Below are 24,822 nucleotides of genomic sequence, written 5' to 3'. Positions count from 1 at the left end.
GCTGTCATAAAACAATTTACACATGAGACAGAAGCGGGTCATGGTACGACACTCTACTCAGACAGCAAAGAATGTCTTTAAACACACCTGTGCTACAAGAATAAATATTTCATATCTATGTCATCCACTCTACACTAGGCTGAGCAAAAGGAATAAAATATTCCCTTAGCTGAACAAAAATAGAGATGGCGGGACCTAATTCTGTTTCTATGAGCTGGTGCTGGTATTTTACTTGTTTCTGTTACTTAATTCCAAGATAAAAAACAAATAGGAAAAACTTGAACATAAATGTTTGAATATGCAGCCAGGTGTTGCTCTAGGCTCCTGTTCACGTTTTCAGGCTGCACACCGACTATTCTGCTAAATAATGACTGTTTGCAGAGCTCAACAACTCAAGCCCGAATTTATAGCGCCAACTGAATAAATGAGAGGAATGAGTTTAGTGTAGCCAGGTACTGATTGGCAAGCTACCGGCATTTATAGTCATGACACTGACAACTGTAGAATCTTTCACAATCCTTTCCAACAACAAACGACTGCACGATGCATGAACGAGCGCTGTACATACAGCACCGTTCTGCTCTATAGAGAGGGGATGGGGAGAACGATTGAGTGGCACCCCGCTGCATTCTCTCCCTTTCACTTTATTTACGATCCTTCCTCGTCCGTGGATCCGCCAGGAAAGTCATCCGGGTGTCGAACGCCGTACAAGCCAGATTCTCATCTGATAGAGAGAGAATCAGCCGAGAATCATCTGACGTGTGTACAGCCCTAGCCCAGATGTCGGCAAACTCCGGCAGTTTGTTCCGCCTAAACGCCCCCCGGCCGATCCGGCCTAATGCCGGCTGGCAACCCGCGGCCGAAACAAACTACTGGAGCCGGATTCTGGTGGGGGGCGGAGCCATTAGGGCAGGACTTGAGAGAGAGAGTCTGGCCTGGTGTGCTCCTGCCCACCCCTGAAATGGCCTAGTGCCAAAAAAAGTTTGATGACCCATGCCTTAGCCATTAAAATAAACCACTAGATACTTTGGGGCAATGGTAACTTTGCAATGTATGCAAATGAATACATTTCTTTTTCTTGTGTACTAATCAATTATAATGTGGACAAACTTCTAAAAAAATTAGACTTTATTATCTTTTGTTTTTAAGATTTTCAGTGATGAAGACTCAGATGTTTAAACATTCAAATCAAATGACAAAAATTTCAAATGCAAAAAGTAGGCTGTTTTATTAACATGCCATGTAAAATAAAATCTGCTGTCAAAGCTTTGCTAACAAACAGAATAGAAAATAGTAGCAAACCAACAAAGAGATCTGCAGTAGATCTGAGAATTCAGCCGATTAGGCCTCTATATGTGTGCTCCAGTCACATGACTCATTTTAGGATTGCCATACTTGTGTGATCTGCCAGTATACAGCTGGGCTAGGTATACCAAAGGTGCCCATCCATAACTTTTACACTTACATTTGGGAATAGGTAGAAAAAGAAATGTTTGGATCTTTCCCTGCTGAGCTTTCTAATACTTCCTGACCTCATGACACTGATGTAAACTATGGAAATTCAACTAGGTATCAGGTGACAGCAGCTCTCAGTGGATTCTCCAAAGGAATAGATTAAAATGGTCTCCAGAGAAAGAAAACGGGAAGTTCAGTTCTCAGCTCGTACGATGGATGCCACAAGCTACTGCAATCGGTTAATTTCCCTGCCAAACATCTGCTAAAAGGAAAAGAGCACCCACTGTAACAAAGTATGGCTGCATCAATATACATATGTATTTTTATTTTTTTTTGAGGAGATTAGGTTTATACAAAAAAAAATTACAATAGTACAGGTAAAAAAAAAAAGAAAAGAAAAAAAGAATCAGCTCTATACAAAATTACATACTGAGGAGGAATACAGATAATTATTCCGGGTACATCAGTACATGATCGAGGGATCATTATCAAGTAGGCGATAGGCATACCATGCTAAACAGATACGACTGATCTAAAATCAGTACAATTAGGTGCACAGCTAGGGGAAACCACAGCTATCTTCAGTTCCAAAAGTAACACTCCTTTACACACAAAGACCTGCAGAAATATGGGCTAACATGCACGTATTGGGAAGTCTCATCTTTATTGTAATAGTTGGGGCCGGTCCTTTCACTCCTCAGCATTGATTCTGTAAGGTGATGGGGGCCTCATGGACCAAAGGGCAGGACCATGGGTGAAAGGAACATCTACGAACCCAACAGCTACAGGAAATCCCAGCTATCTACTGTACATGTCTATATCCATGTGCACACACAAAAATCATTTTTCAGATGCATTTGTTTGTAATTTGCTAAGACTGAATTGAAAAAGGCTGAAAACATTTCAGCTAATGCTTGGCTATGCAACACAAATTGGAGTCTAACTTAAAAAAAAAATGTTCTAACCCTTACAAATTAGGTCCGGCATGGACAGTCTCCATTTATTCTTCTTTCTCTTTTAGTTTCACACTTTACTGTGAAAACTATCCCCTAGTCATCACTTTCTAAGATTCATGTAAAGTAATATCTGCCAGACCGATTAACAATAACCGCCATTGTGCACGCTCTCACAATTTATATGTCTGCCTTGTATGAGCACATAGGAGGCAAGAAACCATGATATTAACCCCTTAGTAACAAATCTAGAAAAAAGTAACTACGGGCTTTTACTGTCTTATATGGAGTCACAAGAAGAATCTGGAGACAGTATAAACATGCCATGAAAAAAAAAATGGCAAAACAATGGAAAATTTGAGGGTGAAAGATGTGCTCAGTTTTCCAGTTTCAATAATGGGTAATTTATTAACTTACTTCCATTGAACCCAGGTTTTCATGAGCCCACCCCAAACCTGTACCTGATCAGTGAAGGGGAAGCATCACAGTGACTCATCTCTTTGTGGTTCTGCTTCATGAACCGATTGGCCCAAAGTTCTGTTTCTTCCTCTCCCACAATAAAGCTCATGCACACATACCCGGAGTGATCAGGCAGGTAGGAGGAATTATAAAAGAAGGGTCACTGACTTTCCATTTTCTGAAATATTGACAGGCCTGATCATGAAAAGCTAAAGCAAAACTTAGGTTCTACCTAACCTCACTATTAATAATTATAGGTAATACCACTATAGAACATTGATTGACTTTGGGAACCAAGAAGGAATTTTTCCAACCTGCACCAAATCAGACCATTCTTTAAAACATAATTTTTGTGTAATTTGTGGGATTAGGTTTTTATTTAATTTTTGTCTTTTAGTTGTAACCCATAGACATGTACCGTTTATTCAACCTATTTATTCAATGCACTGCGGTGCTAAAGATTTGAGCCTGACTTAAATGTACCTTTAACAGAATTTATTTTCCCCCTGTATACACCTGGAGTCTTCTATTAACTTCCACATATTGCAATCTAACAAATGACTTTACCCATGTTTGTTATTTTACTGCTAGCAGAAGATATTTAGAGAGATTTCCCGCATTTTAAGCCGTCAGATCCAGCAGCGCATCCTAGAGCAATTAGTTCCAGGCTGGATGGATGGGAGACGGAGAAGTAACAATGCCTAAAGCTGATTATTTTTGTTATCACACAGCAGGCAACCTGAAGATGAGATTTTTTTCCCCTCCTCTTTGCATGTCTTATCATAAAGAAGACACACAGCTGGGTGTCTGCAATGTCTGGAAAGTATAGCAGCAGAGAATGCTGAGGCTGGGATGTAGCATACATACAGTAGGATCTGTGTTCCCTGTCAATTAAGTCAGCTCCATTAAATGTGTGAACTGTGTGTGAACTTGGAAATCAGGAAAATGCACATCCAAGCCTATAGAGCTGATATTGTCTGGGAAACATAGGGTGGAGCGTATAGGAACAGACTGCAAACCAATCATGCCTAATGGAACCATACTATAGAGACTCTGCGATCAATTCACAAAGCTACGGTAAATTACTTGGGGTCATGGAGGAAAGATTTATTGAACTGAATTTAGGGGTGGTTTATATCAGGGGTACCCAACCCCTGGTCTGCCTCCCACTAGTGGGCCATGGATCACATCTCCCGTATGCATCACAGGCTCAGGGCGGTGGGGGGACACAACCTGCCCACTCTTCCATCACAGGCTCATACCTGCCTTGGGAGAGTGGGCAGGTGCTGGCATCATGATGTCACTATGAGGGGAAGTTTCTTCCGCATGCGCGGTCTGGAGTTCATGCATTTAGTAGTCCGCGAGCTCCAAAAGGTTGGGGACCACTGGTTTATATAGTATACTACAGTGTTTACTAGAAAAGAAAAAAATAAAGAGTCCATTAAAAGATCAAACAACAAAATGCAGTGTTTGCTCCAAATCGTATCTTAAGGCATGCGTAGCTCAACTTTTTAAAATATAACCTGATGTAATCAAGCAGGCAAGACAGGGTATTGCAGAAGGCACCTCATCTGTCCCTTGCTGCAATAACCGCCTGCCTGATTCTTCAGTTTGTAAAGTGGGACTTTAGTTCCACTTTATAGTTTACTGAGCTGTTTGAGCGTCCAGGTTAAATGATACTCCCATTAAAATACATTCATTTACCCCAGGCCATCATAGTCCCCCTAAGCTGTGACCGGAAATTAATATTATTATTATTATTAAACAGGATTTATGTAGCGCAAACATATTACACAGCACTGTACATTAAATAGGGGTTGCAAATGATAGACAGATACAGAAAGTGACACAGAAGGAGGAGAGGACTTTGTCCTGAAGAATTTACAATCTAGGAGATTAGAGGAGTAAGCAGAGTGACACAGAGAAAGGCCAATCAGATTGCTTCATGAACTGATTGGTTCTATGTGCTTCGACTTTCTCCCACACTTTAAGCTTCACTGTATGCAAGCATCTGATACTGAGTTACACTTATGTACTTGCACTGCTTGTATTGCCACTACATGGCATTATTTGTATCTTGATAGAACCACAACATACATAGAGACCCTAAGCACAATTCACAAAGTTAACACCAGGATCAGGAGCCTTTTCTTCAAAACAAGACTATTTTCAGCTGAGTTTACTGGGATTTAAACAGACACATGGATACAAAAAATTCATTATACTTGTGAATTCAGGCTTTTGTCTGTAAACATGAACAGATAATTCTGTCTTTGTTTCTCTCATATGGCACTGAAGAACCAGAACACCAGACAGATATGTTGCTGCCACTGGCTGCACAGAAGAAAGCGTATTGCCCTCTGCTCTCATTGAGTTCTACTAAGAAGAAAGGGCTTCCAGCTTGTTTTCATCAACTAAAACACACCAGGACAAGTGATAAGCAAAGGGCTTCAAAAACCAGGGGAAGCAGCTTATTCTTCTATTGGTCTGATTGTGTGTGTAAACTGCGGAAAATCAATGTAAAAATTGAGATGGCGCAGAGATTGAAGAGTTACACAATATTCTGCAGAACAAATATATGTGAAATTTGGTGAATCGAAAATTTGATCATACCTGCCAAGTCCATTAGCTGAAGCGGTTTGTTTTGGCAAACCAAAGCTCTGACATGGTAGGGTTTTGTTTAAAGTGGAAGATGCACAACTTAGTAGAAGCAGGTTTTATTCCTCGCAATACTGGGTAGCATTGGGTATTCTGTAGCAGCTAAGATGAAGCCGGATATGGGAGTATGTGTAGGCAAAGTGATGGAGTCCTGTTAGAAACAACTTATAAAGATACCCAAATCTTCCATGGTAAAGGCCTCTTGTGGATCACCATACAGAACTGGGAAACAGAGGGTCCCAGAGGAACTTGGGAAAAAACCCACCATAAACATGGGGAGATCATACCCACTGCAGAGACAAGTCTTTGGTGGTAATTTCACTCATGACCTCAGCACAAGGTAGCAGTACTAGGAATATTTTAATCCCAGGGATGGTACAACATAGAAGAAAGGGGCATCAACAGTGTAATAGAGAAAAGAAGACAACCTTGTCCTTCTTTATGGCTAAGTACTAGAAAGTTCTATGTTGAATTATATATTTAGGAACCTTTTTACCTATGAAATCAATCCATCTGCAATTATGGCATCAGAAACAGTGATAAAGAAATGTATTGTGTAGAATCTCTGGTTGCATTTGTGCCATGCTCCAGGGGAACCCACATGGCCATTATAGACATGCCAGTTCCATGCTGCCATTACATTCAGGAAGTGTTTAGCTGCAAAGCTTCAACGTTTCCTTTAGGTCAAATCACATGTATTGTTTACCTGTACTAATAGAAGTAATGGGGACTCCAGACCAAAACAGATTTATCAATTAGAGAATGGACCATGTAGTACTATTTCTTTGAATAGAGGTGTCTGAGCCTTGAAATAGAAAAGACTTAAATGTCTATTCGTCCTAAATAGGGTTTGTGTTTCAGTAACGCATGATCTCGTTCCTAATGTAACAAGCTACAGCAACATAAAAAAAATCTCTGCACATTGCCATTAAAAAGAAGTCCTTCAGCTGCACTTTGGTGACTTTGCCTAGGCTAGGATCATGTCATCACTCTGCTGCAAGCAGAAGAAACTACTTCTTCAGTCTCCTCTCCACAGGGTTCAGACTAAACACTGTACTAAGTCAAAAGGTGAGATGCTGCAGTTACATCAGGGATTTGAGAACTTCACAGGTCCCTGGATTTGTATGTCCAACCTCTGATCCAGCATCTCAGTTGAGGAAGTAAACGCTGACCCTGGATAATGCCTGGAAAAAGATGGTGATGTGCTATGAGGAAGAAAAGCAGATGATGATATTTTTATGGAGAGCACTGTAAACTGCAATTGCTAAAAACCTGTTTTTCATCTCTATGTTACATTAAAAGAGCATGTTCTAATAATGGTGTACACATGCAACAGTACCTGAACACACGCTTTTGATTTATTATTGTGCGGACTGTACTTCCTATAAATTCCACTTAGTGAAACATGGAAGATTAGGATAGATCTCAGCCCACACACACAACATTCTTTATCAGGAACTGAAAAAAAAGAAATCTCTCCCTCCCCAGTCAGCGCACTCGCCCCTCACTGCTAATCTGTGGTGTACATGTTGTATTTACTGCCTCTCCTGCTGGTCAGTAATGATTGCCGCACTTGGGCTGAGATACCAATCCCCTCCTCCTGGCCACACGGTGACTGATATTCCCTTGTGGTATTACTCCCAGCATCACCAGCTTTCTGAGCTCATACACATGGGGTGCTGATGTAATGACAAGCCGCACTGACTCACTTCATCTGCTTCGTCTTGTGTTCACTGGAAATTTCTTCACATACTGCCGACACCGCGATGAGGAAAGAAAAACTGGCCATACAAGTAGGGCTCGTTAACACCTGTGCATGTGATTTTAAATGATATATTCAGCATGATGATTTTCATACAATTTTTGAAACATCAGAAACTTGGTAGTATTTGTATTGAACTGCTGATCATTCATAAAAGTGACAATTATTATTTGAATGAAAGGGGCAATGTTAATAATGCTATTATTTCCATGTAAAGTGCACTCAACTGTTGCAAAAACTGGTTTAGGAGGGCACATCTAAATGGACCAGAGAGCCATGGATGGGATGTGAGCCCGCCTAATACCTGGCATGAGAAAGGGAGGACTAAAGTTTCAGCAGCTCAAATCATATATTCTGGTTATCGTAGCTCTATTTATATTAATGCAAGCATACTGAAATTTACATGCACCCGAAACTATGCTCTGCAGAAATATTAGCAATTATAATATTGCCCTTTTTATTCAAATAATATTAATTGTCACTTTTATGAATGATCGCCAGTTAAATTCATATACTACCAGGTTTTTGATTGTCACATATTGTATGACAATGCCGAGATTGCCACCATACAATATCTGATCCTTCATTTTATAAACAAGGAACTATAAAAGTTTTCAGCTTTTAGAAAACAGAGCTTGCCACGTTTTTGTAATAAAGTCTAGATGGACAGTGAAGCCGCGTTTCAATCTCTTCCAAGTTACTACATGTAGTATCTCACCTATGGCCCCCATGGGAATGAATGGTGTGAGTAAGTAGTGAGTTGTTAAATGTTGACATGTTGGTTCTTAAGTACCAGCCCAGAGGTTGGAGTGGCCAGAAAAACTGTCTGTCAGAAGTCGCCCAGAAATGTCTTTGAGGGGCTCTTCTAAAGGATCTTCCAGCTGCTTTGCAAGACCTGTGGTTGTTCATGACTTCTTGGCTTTAACTCTTAACTCACAGGTCATAGGCTTTCCATGCTTCCTATTAGTCATTACGCCCCTATATTTATATAAGACACAGAGACCATCACTGTACAGAAGGTATGTGACTTCTCCTAGTCCTGTCCTCTGCAAATTTAAAAACATGTAACCAACAGGAAGAGATATTGTGGGACAGTAGTCCCCAAGTGTCCTATTACTGACCTAGTTTTTACAAAAATGAATGACTACATCACAGCCCTCATCACCTCACTAATGATAATAAACAGACTAGGCAGGAAGGCAGATTTGCAAATATGCATGAATGCACAATTTTCAAATTTGTCAATACATTTGCATTTAATTTTCATACAACTGGGAATCTAGTTTTTTCCCCATTACCTTAAAGAGATTTCATCTCACTTTCTACTAGGTTCCATCTGTAAAGATCAGATCATAGTGATATGACTAATACAGCCTCCTTTACGTATAAGCAACCCCCCAAAAAAGTTCTCTTATTTAGTCCACTTTGATCTATATACCCAAATATACTATTGAATGTGTTCTGTTGGATGAGTGCAGAAAGCACCCATTGATCTTGTGAGCTGATCATTTCCTTTTCTCCACTCTTATCTGTAAGATTCAGCTAATTCTGAGGTCTGGAAGTGTTGTACTGGCAGAATCTCCATGTAAAAAAGTAAACGACTGATAGACTCACTATATCTAAAGACTAGTAAACTGTAATAAATTAAACTTTTGTTTTTTGGTTACACTTTAAAGAGCCTCCCGGACCCCAAATGACACAAGCAGGTACCAAAATTCTGTGGCTCAAGGCTAAAGGGTTATTCAGGTTTTAGCGAAAAGGCAAAGGTGTTTTTAGAGAAGGTAAATAACTCCCCTTATGTTCTATTCCTGAGAGAGATGTTTCACACAACTCCCACTACATCAAAAGGTGTGAAAACCCTTTTAAGCTACTGTCAAGTTACAGCTACTAAGAGGAATATGTCTAATATTAACATTATCCATGTTATTACCAATCTAGGCACCGAAGGCAAGAATGCAATTTCTATATGAAGGCATGCAAAGCTCCAAACACGGGTTAAATACTCTTCTAAGACTCTAGACTAAGTCTAGTCCAATGTGATCACATACAAATCAGGACCAGCAGTCCTGCAATATACACAAGGACGTCCAGGCCCAGTCCACAAACCCAGAAAAGGGGAAGTGCTGGCTACCCTGGAAATAAGGAATTGGTAAATGTTCCTTCTTATGTTTGGCGAGAGGCCCCAGTACATTCTTTTTTTGTGTAGTAGTTTACTTCCACTGACTTAATCTATGAAACATTTTTGGCTTTGGGCTACAAAACTGCAATCCCCTACCAAGGTAAATCTTCAATGGCAGCAGTCGCCAACCGGTGGTCCGCGACTTTGGCCAGCGGGGACAAGAGAAGGACTCCTCTCTGGACACCACCTGCCCACCAGTAGCCGGGTTCTGGCATCATGACATCACTCTGGGGGAAGCGTCTTCCCCTTTGAGTAACACATGACTCCCGCGCATGCGTGCTATGGAGTCCGTAAAATTAGTGGTCGGTGACAACCAAAAGGAGATATTTCTTGCTCCTACCAAGAAGGTAGATATTTCTTGCTCCTACCAAGAAGTCATGACTAAGAATGGACAAAAATGATTAATAAAAAAACACAGCTTCATAAGCAAACAAGTGCAACATAACAAGAAAATGTTCTGACAATTACATGATACATAGGGTAACATGCAGACACAGAATAGTGATCAATATAAATAAAAGCAAAAAAAAAAAATCAATAAATATGCATTGCTGCTAATGAATGAAATACTAGCAACGACACTTTGAAAAGAGAGTCCACCAACCTCCCAATAATGTTGTAGTGTCACACCAGAGTAGGTTAAAACCACCATGAGATTTCTTGACCCCTTGCTCCAGGGCTTTTAAAATCTCCTTCTCTCTCTCTGCTCTCTCTGCCCTCTTGGTATCCCTCTGCATACCACGTGACCGCACTCTCCGAAGAAGCACATACGGCTTACTTTCGGGGTAGGCCTTATATTTCCCCCTTGCATGATTAGCATGCTGGGGTTTTATTTACGGGATAGGACTTTTTTTCGGGAAACACTGTAGGAAAGCCCAAGCCAGCCATTAGATTCTGTACCGAGGACAGTCTGGTGCAAGAGTAGCCTTAACATGGTGCATGTATGTCCAACAGTTTCGAATTCTATGCCAGTTTTGAAGAGCTATATATCTTGTAACTACAACACCGCCTGCATGAAAGGTGAATCCAATATGGGATTCAGAAAGTTGTTGGTGCCTGTGCTGATACCAATGGATTAAATCATACGGCAAGCCTCATCAATAGGCAGGCTGGTTTCTTTATCTGCAGCAAGCACAAAACTACTTTGAGAAAAAGCTAAACAAGCTATGCAACTATATACAGGTCATAATAATGACTTTGTTTTTTGTCCAAGATCCTTTTGTCAATTACCTTAAACTACATAAACTATAACAAAAACTATTTTAGTGCCGAATGGTGGCTGAGTGATGACTAGGACTTTGTCTCTATGATGGTGTTTAGATTGTGGGAGAAAATCTACATAAACATAATGAAACAACATACAGGTACATTACACTTTGCTACTCCATAGACTACTTCAATAAAAACTTTCAATAGTTCTTACACCATTCCACTACTGAGCATCGCCATAAATATTTAAGGCCACTACAGAAGAAAAGAAAGAAACTTTAAACAATGGTACTGTTTGCATCCTACTACAACCAGAAACAAGGCAGATCTCTTTGGCCAGCTTAATTTGAAATGACACATTTCTTCCACAAGAGGCAAAGCCACAGTCACTTTGTTTCTTACCTTCCCTGCTGTCCCTCTCTGCTTCATTCAGCTGCAGGCTGCAGAAAACATGTACCTACACCCACCATAACAAACATTCCTTTTTCTTAAAGCACTAGTTGATTGGCCTTTAGGCTAGGCTCACACTGACATTACTGCAACACGTTAGCTCCTTGAAGTTATTTCCGAAAGGCCCAATAAGCTCCAAGTCTATGCTATGCATACTTCCTCGACAACATTACAGTTCTGCTTGAAAGTAAATGGTAATAGAATCACACAGCAATGCATGACAATCCTAGAAAGGCAATCTCTAACAATGATATCTAAACAAACCAGTGTTCTGATCCATCATCATGTCAGAACTTGGGTTGTAAAACCTCACATATACTGCTAAACTGACAAGTAACTGGTATTCTATAAAACATTTGCAAATTTACCAGAGGAGGATAGTATTCTTGTATGCTAGTAAGTGGATTGCTTTCAAAGCATGTGGCATTAATAAACAGCTTGCAGAATATAGAAACTCTGGGCTATTCGTATACAACACGCAAAGTGTCAATGTGGTCTTCTACATAAGCTGTGAGATTTTGACTCTGGGTCTGCAAATCACTGGGGAATATCATATTTGTAGAGGCGGTGTTTACCAGCATCGGCCCATCTCTCTAGGTACCTGGAAAAATTACCACTCTCCCAGGGGGAGATGTCTGGAAGAAAGCTCATACAAAAGGCTTTGCTAATTTCCCACTGAGAGTCTCAGACAGGTGATAACCCTACCAGCAAGCAGCAAAACAAACATCCGCCTCATACATGTACAACAGACAATGGTTAGGATCTTAAAAAGGAATATATTGAAGAGGAACTCAATACAATGCACTCCTAAACTCAATTGAGAGAACTCCTGAAAAGCATCGGCATTGATTGATATATTTTGATATTTTTTGTTGCATTGGTCTTCACAGAGTATGTCCACCTAAAAACTTTTGGCAACTTTTTAGGTTGAAGTTTCTGGATCCCTTTAACTAGTAAAAGTAGATGTACCAACTACCATGGCACATTGCAGCAGTTGGAGGCAAATATTCTACCCTTAACGATGTGTAGTCATCTATTCTGCATCACTTGACATGGCACAAAAAAGAATTTAAGACGTTATTGCTGGCGTGCACCATGATTTACCAGCAATTTTCACAGACGTCAATTGCTTATATCTGCAATTTGAAACTACAATAATTTCCAGACGTAAGGCCGCAATTAATTCTCACCTCCATCCACAGTCAGAAGCTATGAGACAAGCAACCCAGATTAACATTTACAATGCTATCAGTGATAACATGATCTAACAGCGAGTGCCAGTGACCTGTAACCAAGGGCTGGTGACCCACACTTTGCAATTTCCTCTTTCTGCACATGTAAAGGGCAGCCAGAAAGGGCTCTAGGACATTCGGTGTCATTTTATCATCTCGGTATATTAACATAAATGGAAACTACAAGATATTTTGGGTAGCTCCTTTTTGCCATGATTGCATATATTACTTTACAACACTGTCATTTTTATTTGTTCATTTTAAATAGATTTGTAGGTGCTTCATTTAGTGGCTGTGTGCCACATACAGAGCTCATGCTGAATCACTGCTGCATGAAATTCAATTACACAACAAACCACTAATGGTTGTATTGCATGTACAGAAACATTATGATTTCATTTAAAAAATCTTATATTTCAAAAGCAAAGTGCTGCATAACTAATTTTAATTGCTCCTATTCTGAAGAATCAACACCCTGGTAACAAACATCTAATTTGCAACATATGGATTAAAACAGCCAGTTAAAAAACTATAAAAAATAATATTAATAAAAAGAGATCTCCATGAAAGCTGCTAAACAAACAACAAAAATGTACTGGGCTGATTTATCCCAACAAATGCTTTGTAATTATGTGCAGCCAGTTTTGTGATCCAGGTACTTGTGACATACAGAACAGTCAGACTTTTGACTTTATGCTGCACTACAACTTGGACAAAACAGAACAGGCATCAAAAACACCCCCCAGCCTGCATATATATTTGACAATAAAGAAGAAATCACACACTGATAAAGTCATCGCTCTTTTTGTCAGCACATGTGCACTGCTGGAGAGCCTGATTGGCCATTTGTGCTGTCTGTCATTTAACCCAAACATTCCTATACACAGTATATATATAAAAAAGAAGAATTCCTTGAATGTTGCACTATTTGCCAAAGAATGTGTTTACATTTTTTGTTCACTACATCTATATACTGCTCACAAGTGTGAAATGCTTTACATTTTTTGGATTTTGACAAAGTAAGACAGTCAATAGAAGAAGGTGAGTAAGAACAACAATAGGGAAGTACGGCAGTAACCTGACTTATGTAAGACACAACCAATGTCATCTCTAATCCCAGTGTATCCTTAACCGCACAATATACACACATGACAGTGCACTAATTAAGTTACAGTTTGCTGCTTTTGTGGTTGAGTCCTCAGCTTCTCCACATCATACAAATTAGACTGCTCTTAACGAGGATCTACAATCAGATCCTTGCTTTTCAGAAACAGTGTGAAGGAGCAGCTTGGAAGCAACGCATGCCCAACGTATCAAACCCTGAGAATTCCTAAATCAGCTAAAGGAGAGGATCAGAGTTTTACATTGGTTGATCAAATATTTTAAAAGTCTCTTCTTATGGCAAATTAGTTCACTCGATCTACTTTTTCTTCTAGCTTGCTCCTCCGTGCCTGCTTCTAGTTTTGGATCGGGTTACCTATTGTGAACTGGTGCTGAGGATGGAGACCTGCCTGCCCAACCTGAAGGAAAGTTTTTTTAAAGGGATCATGTTTACTTTTAAAAGGGTTTGTCCGAATGCTGATCAATTGTTCAATATGACAGATCTGTTTAACAACCACCTTAAGACACAAAAAAAGAGAAAAAAAACACCTGACATTCTACAGCTGGACTGAACCAGCTTCTGCACATTCCATGCTTAAAATTCAGGTGCCCCAGGCAGCAAATAACTGCTGCAAAATGTATTCCATTCCAGCCAGTAAAGGTATGGCTCTGCCTAAGCGCTTCACCTTGCGCTTCCATCTGGTGGCTGAGATATCTGTGCTGACAATACATCGATACCTCACACTCCCAAAGGAAACACAGACCAGCTTGTCCATTATTCTTTATAATGGCCTCTGCAATCCACACACAGGGCTTGCAGAAATGGTTAGTCACGTCATTGCTGGACCGGTAATGCTTTGCAGAGAAAAGGATTTAAATGCCATAATTGCCTCTGGGATGCAAAAGCATTAGACTTCATAGAGTGCATTGCTACACTGCTCGATTCTCCGAAGGACTGTACTGAGCGAGCCTGTCACTGCGCATTGTGCCGTTTGACTGAGACGCAAATTATCATCCTTTATTTAAACAGAGCAAATATATTCGACGGCACTGTACAATGATGAACAATACACCGGAGACCCGGAACAAAGAAGTCTGTATTAGGTTTATTTAAAACAGACTGAAAAGGTGTTGGCTTCGTTTGTGACAGCAAGCAATCCAAAATGTCAGGCTTGCATAATCAGCGCAAGAGAGAAAGACGTGCAAGATTTGTTTAACTTTGTTCAGTCAGTAACGCTGGCTAGAGGGAAATCTTTTCTCCACTGCTAACACTTTTATGCTTATTAAATGTTTAAAAATCATATACCAGAAATAAATATCAAATGAAGATGATGGTGCAAGGAATGGGGCTTATGACCCTATCTCTTCCAACACAACAGCATCATTATAGCCCATGCAATTCCTGAAACTAAATAGAAGTTAGACTTGCAAGTTGGTTATTTTTCAAATATCTATTTACCTTATAAGAACTGAGGGGTGGTGGCCAGAGTTAAAACTTTGTAAAGGGTCTTGTCCTTGTCAGGATGAGAAAAAAAAAAGGTTGTACACCATCAAGGGAAAACCTTTTTGTTCTCATCTTGAGTAGAAAAGGACAAGACCCTTTACCTAGTTTTAACTCTGGTCACCCCTCAATTCTTATTGTTCACCACTACTACCAAGACGCATAGAATATAATTTAGAAGTATAGAAAACAGTAGAAAGATATGGAAGATCCTAAGTTTTAGAATTATGGAAGCATGAAGAAAATACTCCAACAAGCACAAATGATTTAAATTTTAATTGAAATGTGGGAAACTTACAAACTACCCTTGAAGTGGGGCTTCCCTGCACCCCAAAGGTACAATGCTCTTTTTTTGTCTAGGGGAACATTACAAAGCAGTTGTAGTTACCTTATCCATTGATTCTTCCTCTTGTGCAACCAGAAAAATCTGCTGCTTCTCTTTGGCTGCCATGGGTCCCAGGCAATCAAACATCATGGACCAGCAGTGCTGCATTGAAGGAGAGGACATGCAGGGAAGAGGAGAACGCCAATTCCTGGGGGTAAAACTGCTTTTAAATGGTGCTCTAAATAAAAATGGAATGTAAACCCCTTGCAGTACAGGGGGAATCTTACTACAAGGGTAATTTTGTCATTTTCCCCCTGCAGCTTTAACATTAGCCTATCTCGTCTAAAACAAAAAAAATGTCAAAGTACCCCAAAGCCAATCACATTAAAAAAAATGGTCTGGTGTTGTGATCAGTTTTGGACAGATTAAGGAAGAGTTACAGCCTCTGCTACTTGTGGGAAGATTTCATATTACTTCTTCTCCTGATCACAAGTGTTTTGAAGAGTAAGAAAAAAGTAGAGCTGGCATCAGCTATTTATTGTCTGTATCTCTGCTGCATTTCAAAATAGTAAAAACTTGCTTGCCAACATACCCAACATAGAGAATGTCTCGATTTTTCAGTTCATCTTAGCATTCATCCTGTTGAGTTGTCTAGCCTCCTCACTAAATCTTTAGCATTGATTAAAGCATTACTTCCTGAATGACCCTGAAGCCACTAAAATCCAGGCCAAGTGTTTCCAGAACCACCCTCTGTAGTTCTCAAGGTGAAAGACAGAAGCAAGTGACAGGATGCAATGCCACACCAATGCACTGTAAAAAAAATGCTGAATCTAGTTGTACTGTAAACTATGATTAAAGGTAGAATAAGTGAATGTTCTGATCTTAGCACAGCTGCAGAGCTTCTGGGTCAGCTTTAGCAACACATTGAACGATTCTGCTTACACTTTATGTATATAGACTTCTAGCATGAAGGAGGGAACAGGCAAAGAGAAACAGGACATTCTTCAGCAGGATAGACAAAACAAGTATAAGTACTTCTAAAGTTAGCCAGAAAGACGTTGATTCCATCTAAGAGCCAAAGGATTTCTTTTAGCGACCAGTGAACATGTTTTTCAGCTGACAACACGAAGAGCTGCTCGGAGACATCAAGCATTAGACTGCTCAGAAAAGTCAAGCACTTTTTTTATACACCTTGGCTATCAGCCTACTGGGATTTGTGCAGTCCTGACAGACAACACATTACAAAGGCATCTAGGAGAAACACTATCAGCTTGTAACAAAACCGGGATGTGTTCTAAAATCAGAACTCGGCATACCCTAAAAATCTGTCTTAGGACCAATGTATATGAATATTACTATTGATACCCAAAATGATGAGATTAATTCAACATCTGATTTTTGGGTTTTATTTGGTTGAATATTGACATTACACAGGTCATGTATGCAGGAATAATCAATGGAATCTCATCATCTGCCCTGTGGTCCGTCCTAAATCCACCCTACTATCAGAAGGGCAGAATATCGTACACATGTGCGCCTTTTGAGATTTGGATCAAGGTATTACTGAGATCGATCCGACTGGTCAGTCGATAGCAAAATTAGCAGCAGATCTGCTTTTGTGAACTAGGCATAAGGATACCTAGCAGTAACTGTTGATATTTACATTGATCTACCAAAAAAATAAGACCACCTGCCTAATATTCTGGAGGTCTACATTTACCACCAGCTCTGGCTCATCAAGACCAGAACTCCACAAGACCTGGAGAGAATACACTTTCATCAGTGAAGCTGGGTGATCCAGCAGACCTGGAACGGATCTGGTCCAGGATTAAAAACAATTGCTAATAGCAAATGACTTTAGGAAATCCATATCAAGGTTTGCTGGACCACCCAGCTTCACTGATGAAAGTGTATTCTCTCCAGCCTTGGAGAGCTTTAATAAACCAGGCCCAGTGTATCCATTAGTATCTGGCACTATACTTAAAGTCACATTGCCTCTGCCAGCCTGCTATCTTCCTATGATGAATCCTGCTACCATCTTTTCCTCAGGAAAACAATGCACACACACACCTAGCTTTCCACATTATCTAAAATAAAACATGATTTATCATACCAAACCACATTCTGTTACTGCTCCACGGTCCAGGTCTGACCTTAGTGCATCACATTTCTGTAATGAATAAGGGTCAAGCATGGTCACTGTGACTGGAATGCAGCTACAAGCCCATGCACAGAAAGTTGGAATGTACCTCTAACTCACATAGTCATCATTATGTTTTTTCAGGAATTTATGCTATAGTGATTCTTCTATGCAAATTATTGAGCCTTGGGCAACCACTATCCTACTGTTGGTTCATAATTGTCCTTCCTTGAACTACTTTATGTAGGTATCCACACCGGGAACATCCCGCAAGGGTGGTGGTATAGCCTAGATCAGGGGTGCCCACACTTTATCGGCTTGCAAGCTACTTTTAAAATGACCGAGTCAAAATGATCTACCAACAATAAAAACTTGGACTTCTTAACTCCTGTGCGCGGTGGAGTTTATTTTAAAAGGCAGGGCTTTGCGATCTACTTGCGTTGCCTTTGCGATCTACCAGTAGATCGGCATCCACCTGTTGGGCACTCTGGGCGTAGACAGTCTGGGAACGATGTCTAAAGGACTGAGGACATCAAGGACTGTTTTCACTGTATAATCACAGGGTGGTGGGGATATCCGTATGTGAAACTGCTGTAAGGAAATATCAGATCCCTCACAGGCTAGGCAGGGCTATGCTATATTTTGTGTATCAACCTCTGCTTGGAGTTCTAAATCCCATGTGTACTTTTTTTTTTTTGCTCCAGTATTCATCTGGTATTGCTATCATTACTTCTAACCTAAATGAGCATGAAAATTCCTGTTCTAGATAAAAATGCCTGCGTATGTGGTGTTATATGTTGGCTCTAGCAAAAGGAATTGCTTAATTAATTCCACTTTTTTTTAAGTCTAAACATATCCAAGTGCCTATTCCACTTATTTTAACGTTTAAATCAAACAGGTTTTATTTTACACTTACTAAAAATATTTTCAGGTAAAGATCCAATGATATTTCAATGTTACATGGTAATGAAGGTTGAACTCTCTTGGGAGGCTTTAATGTGATGAAAAAAGCAATTTTAGCCATTGCCAATTAGTGCTGATAATCCTATATGACAGTTGATAAATGTGCCCCTGGTTGGAGGAATTGGGCTTTCAATGTAATTACGGGAAGTAGTGGAAACCCAGGGAGTATGCGAATGAGAAGCTTTTATATATTTTTATGATTTCAGTTTTCTTGGACTCTAACAGTCACTCATGTACTGAGGGGAACAAAAAACAAAAAAGCAATGATACTGCAAAAAATTTAACCAGACAGGTTCCATTTAAAGCCCAAATGAAATCAATTTTATTGTCATATGGCTGTCTGGCTGTAAACTAGTGGGAAAATGTTTTTTTTGTTTTATGAAGTTAGATTTCTAAATAGTGTAAGCTCTTAAAAACTATGTTAAATATGTAAAGTTGACAGCTCAATGTAGACCCAGACTGCTGCTCTCACGCATTCCCTGTGCACGGGCAGTGCGGGCTCCGTGCAGAGAACCTCCTTAGAATCAGAGTGGCACAGCACACGCCCACTATAACGTAGGGGATTCTCTGTGCACACATGGGGACTCCCGTCCTGCCAATTATATCCGCCGAGTAGCGGGCCAATAAATGCAAGGTGGGTAATCAGCTACAATGAAATATAAAATAGCTGTTTTGTACACATGTATTTTTTACTGTGGTCAACAGTGCTGGCGGGCCGCATAATATTGATTTTTTTGACAGAGGCTGCGGGCCAGTTGAATGCTGAACACGGGCACAGATGGCCCCCGGGCCGGACTTTGCCCCTGCTTGGCCTAAGATCTCACACTGCAGGTATATAGCTATAAAGCTGAAGGCAAAAAAAGCCCAGGCACACTCACATACTATGGTAAACTGCTGCTATGAACCTGTCACAGCAAACAGCACCACGGGCTATGTAATTTGTATGCATTGCCCCTGCGTTTAAGGCAGTGGTGTGGATAGAAGATAGAGAACAATAGCTCAATCCTGCTAATTTTATTAGACATGGAAAAAGATTGGGGTGTTTACAGGTAGCCCCAGACTTCAGTAGACACTCTGGTTGGTCTTTAAAACTGTCTTATTCTAGCCAACAAATGGCAATCTACCCATCAATGTTCTAAAATGAAAGACTGCAGATTTTCAGCTATCATACAGACAATCAATTTATAGCTTCACTATTTCCGCTGTTGCTTCAATCCACCCCCAAACTTTGCTGTTTTTCTCCCTTTGTCCGTAAGTGCGTGCCCATTTCCAGAGAAAGCCTTCATTATTCTGAGAGAATCACATAAATGAAACACTTCCAGACACACAGAAAAATACCACCACTGACTTTTCTTCAGACAATGACTCCTATGACTGATTAGACGCCATAAACTTGATGACAGTCAAGCAAATATTTCTTCCAACTTTCTTTTTAGTTTCTCCAGGGAGGAGGTTATCACTTAGAGAAAAGAACCTCAAATTATCACACAACTGGGACCAGCTAAAAACCTCAGCTGGATAACACATGGCAAAGAATACTCATATCAGACTTTTTACATTCTTCTATCAAGCTGCCATCATTGTCACATAGAAGATCGATCAGGCTAAAAATCTAATGGATAAAGAAGGCTCCCTATAATCAACCTGATTGGTACTGTGATCCTCTTATTTTAACATTATCCCTTCATTTATTCTATAAAATAAACTTTCTTATAGGGACAAAAAACAGATGGAACTAGACAACCCCCACCTAAGGTATATACCAGAGAGTTGTGTGTCTCCAGTCCTCGGAGCTAACCAAGAACAATGTAACGGATAACAGCCCATACAGGCAGAAAGAACAGTAAGGTATTATTTTACAAGATTTCAGGTACTTTTTTTTTTAATTCTTATTTTACAGATATAGCAAAACACTTTCTGCTGCATAATTAAAAGAACAAAAGCAACAAAATAAATTAAACTTATTGTTAGGTTTTAATTTCCCCAGCAATCTTTGAATTCCAGTTTTTGACCATGTTGTCACGTGGCCAAATGCCAGCATTGGATCACATGATCGTAGCAAAGGGGCTTGGGGAAATGTCAATCAGGTAAAACTTTCCAGTAAGTAACTCTGCCTGGAATAGGATGATCTTCTTCAAATGAGGCCCCATGACCAAATAATGGCACTTGGTCACATGATTAGCACTTGTGAAAAGAAGCACTCCAAATGAACGACTTTTTCTGACCTGCCTGAACCATTTTATTCCAAGAATTATTACACAAAAGGCATCTGAAAATAAATGTAACCTTGCCGACTTATAAATACATGAATAAAAGTTATGGTATAGGATGTTTATGTTAAAAGACTCCCTTGCATCCATCCCATCCTATGAATATATGTCCATGTTGCCCCCCCAGCTGCTACATCACCAGTTTCTTCCCCATGTAGACCCCCATATTATGTCCCTAGAGTTCCCCTAGTGTGGTTCTGAACTAAGGGTCCCCTGACCTCCTCCACCACCTCTCCACATCATCATTGTGGCCCTTCACAGCTCCAAACACCCAGAAGTATCAGATACGAAAGATTCCTTGCAGCTGAAGTTTGTAACCATAAGAAGCAAGAAATCCCAAAATAAATTGCCTCCTTTCATATGTACATATCTACATATGTAAAGAGGCAAACATTCAATTTTTATTATTAAAACAGTGCCTACAGATTGGGGATATACTTACCATAGGGACCTTCGCTTTTTTAGTCATTTTGGTAACACAAATACCAAGGGATGTAACGGAGTACTGTGTAAAAGGTAAGTGGTCTCAGTGGCAGGTTTTGGCATCATAAGCAGAAAACACCTATTGTAACCATTTTTCATAAATGTCCACCAGTCACTGATTTGGTGAAGTTTTGGACCACTCGTCCAGACTCAATTCCTTATGTTGCAAGAGATTTGGGGATTACTCTGCCTACCTACCAGTTTCAACTCATCTACAACATTTTATTGGGATTCAAATCAGGGCCTAAACAGACCACAATCCTCCATGTATTTAATTTTATATTTCTTGGTGGATGTGCTAGTTTGCTTCCAAATATTATAATGTCAAAAGATCCATTTCACCTTAACCATGATTCACAGTTGGTATGATGTTCTACAGCTGGAATTCTGTGCCAAACATGCCTACAGTTAAGCTGCGTACACACTGCCAATTTTTGTCGTTGGAAAGGATCTTTCACGATCCTTTCCAACGACAAGGGAGTGCACGATGCATGAACGGTGCTGTACATACAGCACCGTTCATGCTCTATGGAGAGGGGAGGGGGAGAGCGACGGAGCGGCACCCTGCTGCGCGCTCTCCCCTTCACTTTCATTACGATCGGCTGTCGTCCATCGTCCGTGGATCCGGCAGGTCGGTCGTCCGGACGATGGACGACACCGACTGTACACACGGCAGATTTTCGCCCGATAATTGGCCGATGCCGATTATCGGGCGATAAAAATCTGACGTGTGTACGTAGCTTTACTGTGGCCAAACAGCTTTATTAGCCTACAACTCATTGTTACAAAAGCCCATTAGTCTTCACCCATGTCTTAAATAGAAATAGTTGTGCTCTTCTTGTTGCACAGTAAATGCTTTTATATTGGTGGAGTCTCTTTTTTTATTGGAGGTACATGGACTTTGACATAAACTTAAAGTTACTTATAGATCCTATGATGACATTTTGGCGTTCTTGAAGACTCTTTAGGCAAAGTTTACTTTTTCGTCTGCATTTTTATTCATATAGGTTAGGAGAATGAATACATATCAATTGTATGAATTAAGAATTAATGTTTGCCTGTTCAAAAAAAAAAAATCAACTATTTTGATGGGATGTACTAACTTCTTTATATGATCATACACACAGTTGGGCTTGCCTATTTCAGCCAAGCCCAGCTCAGAGCAATCCTCAGCGTTAATATATATTTGTTAATATTGTATGCTGCCTCCCCTTAGATTGTAAGCTCTTCTGGGCAGGGTCGTCGCCTTCTCCTGTGTCACTCTCTGTCTCATCTGCAAGCCCTATTTAATGTACAGCACTGCGTAATATGTTGGTGCTACACTGTTCATTATTAATAATAACAATAATTATATGCTCGTAAATTGAGCATTCATCGCCCAGCAGCTGGCTGCCAACCTAATAAAATCCTTGGTCATCTTCTGGAAGCTACTTACCACGCATATAACATACAAAGCAGTCACACAAATGAATGGTTTAAATACGTTTAGGTGTTGTAAAAGAAAACCTGAACTTGTATCCGTCCACTCATAGTGGATGTTTTAGTATTAGGTAACTCCTACGGCCTTCTATTTCCCAGGAGCTCCAGTAGTGAGGTGTCACCACCTGAGGTCCCAGGTCCTCCCACCTGCCATGTCTTTTCTACATCCAAACCTAAGTACACCGAAATTAATGGAAGGAGCAGGCTTCAGGGAAGTGTTTGAATAGGAGTTTCCAGCAGGGAAATCTCAAAGCTGTACTTCTCAAGAGATTACTAGCCAGTGTGCGATTCAGTCCAGCAACATCCACCCACAACTAACCATCATTGTGGACCAACTCCGCACAACAACTCCCTTCATATAACTGATCAGAGAAAGATGACCCTGTCATCCCCAACACATTTTATTGTGCAAACAATGCACAGAACAAAAGAACATTCTTGCTCCAAGTTCCCCAGTGTGAAGCTGACTGTACTGTCTTGAGTTCCTCTAGGCCAGATTCCCACCTTTCTGTGTGCGCGTATACCAACATTTGTAACATGCACTGACGCAGGATTCTGTGAGCTGCCACTGTCACCAACTGGCCTTTAAAGATAGAAAACTTTTCAGCCCATGCTGGATGTGAAGAATCGCATTATTAAACAATGGCCAATCTGTATGCATGTGATGACATGCGTTTATGTGCAATTTGATCTCCATTGCACCCAAAAACACCATGGCAATGGCCAGGAGTTACAGGGCACCCCAACATACACTGAAGCATTACCACAAATTTTAGCATTGCTTTATAAAAATATAAGCTACTTATTTAGTGCATTTTGTGCATTAGGCAGCCCCAATGCAACAATCATGTGTAGCATTAAGCAATGCAACAGGCCCTTAAAGTGAGGACAAAATATATTGTTGACTTGGTTGTTCAGTGTAAATGATCCAGGACTGTCACTGACCTGAAATGAGCATTGCACAGAATATTTAACCAGTTGCATGCTTTCTCCCATTCCTGCAAGGTAAGGAATCCAAGGTTTGTGCACCCTGGACTTTTAAAATCCAAGTCAGCCATGGCAGTTACCATGTTAGTATACTCACATGATCACCCCATAAATGATCCTTCTACCTCCAGGCCTGCTGCCTTGTCTGCTCCAACTCCTAAGAAATGCTCCAGGGCATTCCCCCATCACAGATCATCTATGCAGCCTGCAGCCATAACTTTATAGCCCTGGATGTGACCCAAATGGCCCCTGACACCTCCTCAGGGGTGCTGACACACGTGGACCCCCTGTGTGCCCACTCATCCTAGGCTGACATTGCTATGATTGCTGTGAAATGTGTAGACACACATAATTACAGAGTCAGACAGCCAGAGACAGGCACATGCATCTGTACAGAGATCCACAACAGTGCATGTGTGCAATCCTGTGCCTGGGATCTGCTACATCACACGATCTGATCGGTGCTTACATGTATGTATGTGTGCATGTATGTATGTATGTATGTATGTGTGATCCCAGGCACAGGATCCACCAGGACCATCCAGGCACTGTATGGAAAATCCCAGTCTCCAGATACACCCAGATCGGCACAGCATGGAGATCCAAGGCGATCCCCAGGCTTATCCCCCCCTCTTACCTGTTGTACTCATGGTGGTTGGGGTGTGGGCCCCCGATCCCCGGCCTGTCCGTGCTCCCTCTGCCTCCCCAGCCCGGTCCCTGTGCAGGCAGAGAGCTGTTCTCAGGCTGGGAAGGGTAGAGGGAGGGAGAGAGGGGGAGGAGGAGGAGAGACTCGGAGGAGGGGGGAGGTTAGCAAACCCTTCACAAAGGCTGATTCACATTAACCCGTGCCGTGCTGCAAGGCTGCCTGACCACCCAGCACTGAACCAGTTAAAGCTGAGCTGCCACCTACCTGCAACCTACCTGCCACCTGCCGTCTTCCCATTGATATCTGTGGGGGGTGGGTATGGTTACCTGTCTCCTCTCTCAGCGTCAGTCACCTGCTTGACCTTATTTTTGTGACTTTCGCCTCCCTCGCCAAGTTTCTAAAATATCTACAGGGTCGGTGTGATGCTAATGGTGGAGCTGAGCATTAAAATGTTCTTTTGCCATGTGTGTCTTGTGAACGACTTTCATTTCCAGGGATATTTTGGTGCTGGATATACAGCGCATGTATGTAATGTTCATAGAGCGTTTGATGTGCGTCTTGGTATAGATG

The 24,822-nt window shown here is 40.8% G+C and overlaps 1 protein-coding gene across 1 annotated transcript in view; it reads right to left on the bottom strand.

The window, feature by feature from the left end:
* The window catches only part of NDST1 (N-deacetylase and N-sulfotransferase 1), a 59,880-nt gene extending 35,497 nt beyond the window's left edge, over positions 1-24,383 (bottom strand). Inside the window, exon 1 of the mRNA XM_072400529.1 lies at positions 24,244-24,383. The gene's annotated coding sequence lies outside the window, so the exon portion shown is untranslated. The remainder of the gene's footprint in view (positions 1-24,243) is intronic.
* Positions 24,384-24,822: the final 439 nt, after the last annotated feature.

The sequence above is a fragment of the Pyxicephalus adspersus genome, chromosome 2 (assembly GCF_032062135.1).
Source record: "Pyxicephalus adspersus chromosome 2, UCB_Pads_2.0, whole genome shotgun sequence".
NCBI lineage: Eukaryota > Metazoa > Chordata > Amphibia > Anura > Pyxicephalidae > Pyxicephalus > Pyxicephalus adspersus.
This window is presented reverse-complemented; position numbering and strand designations above follow the sequence as displayed.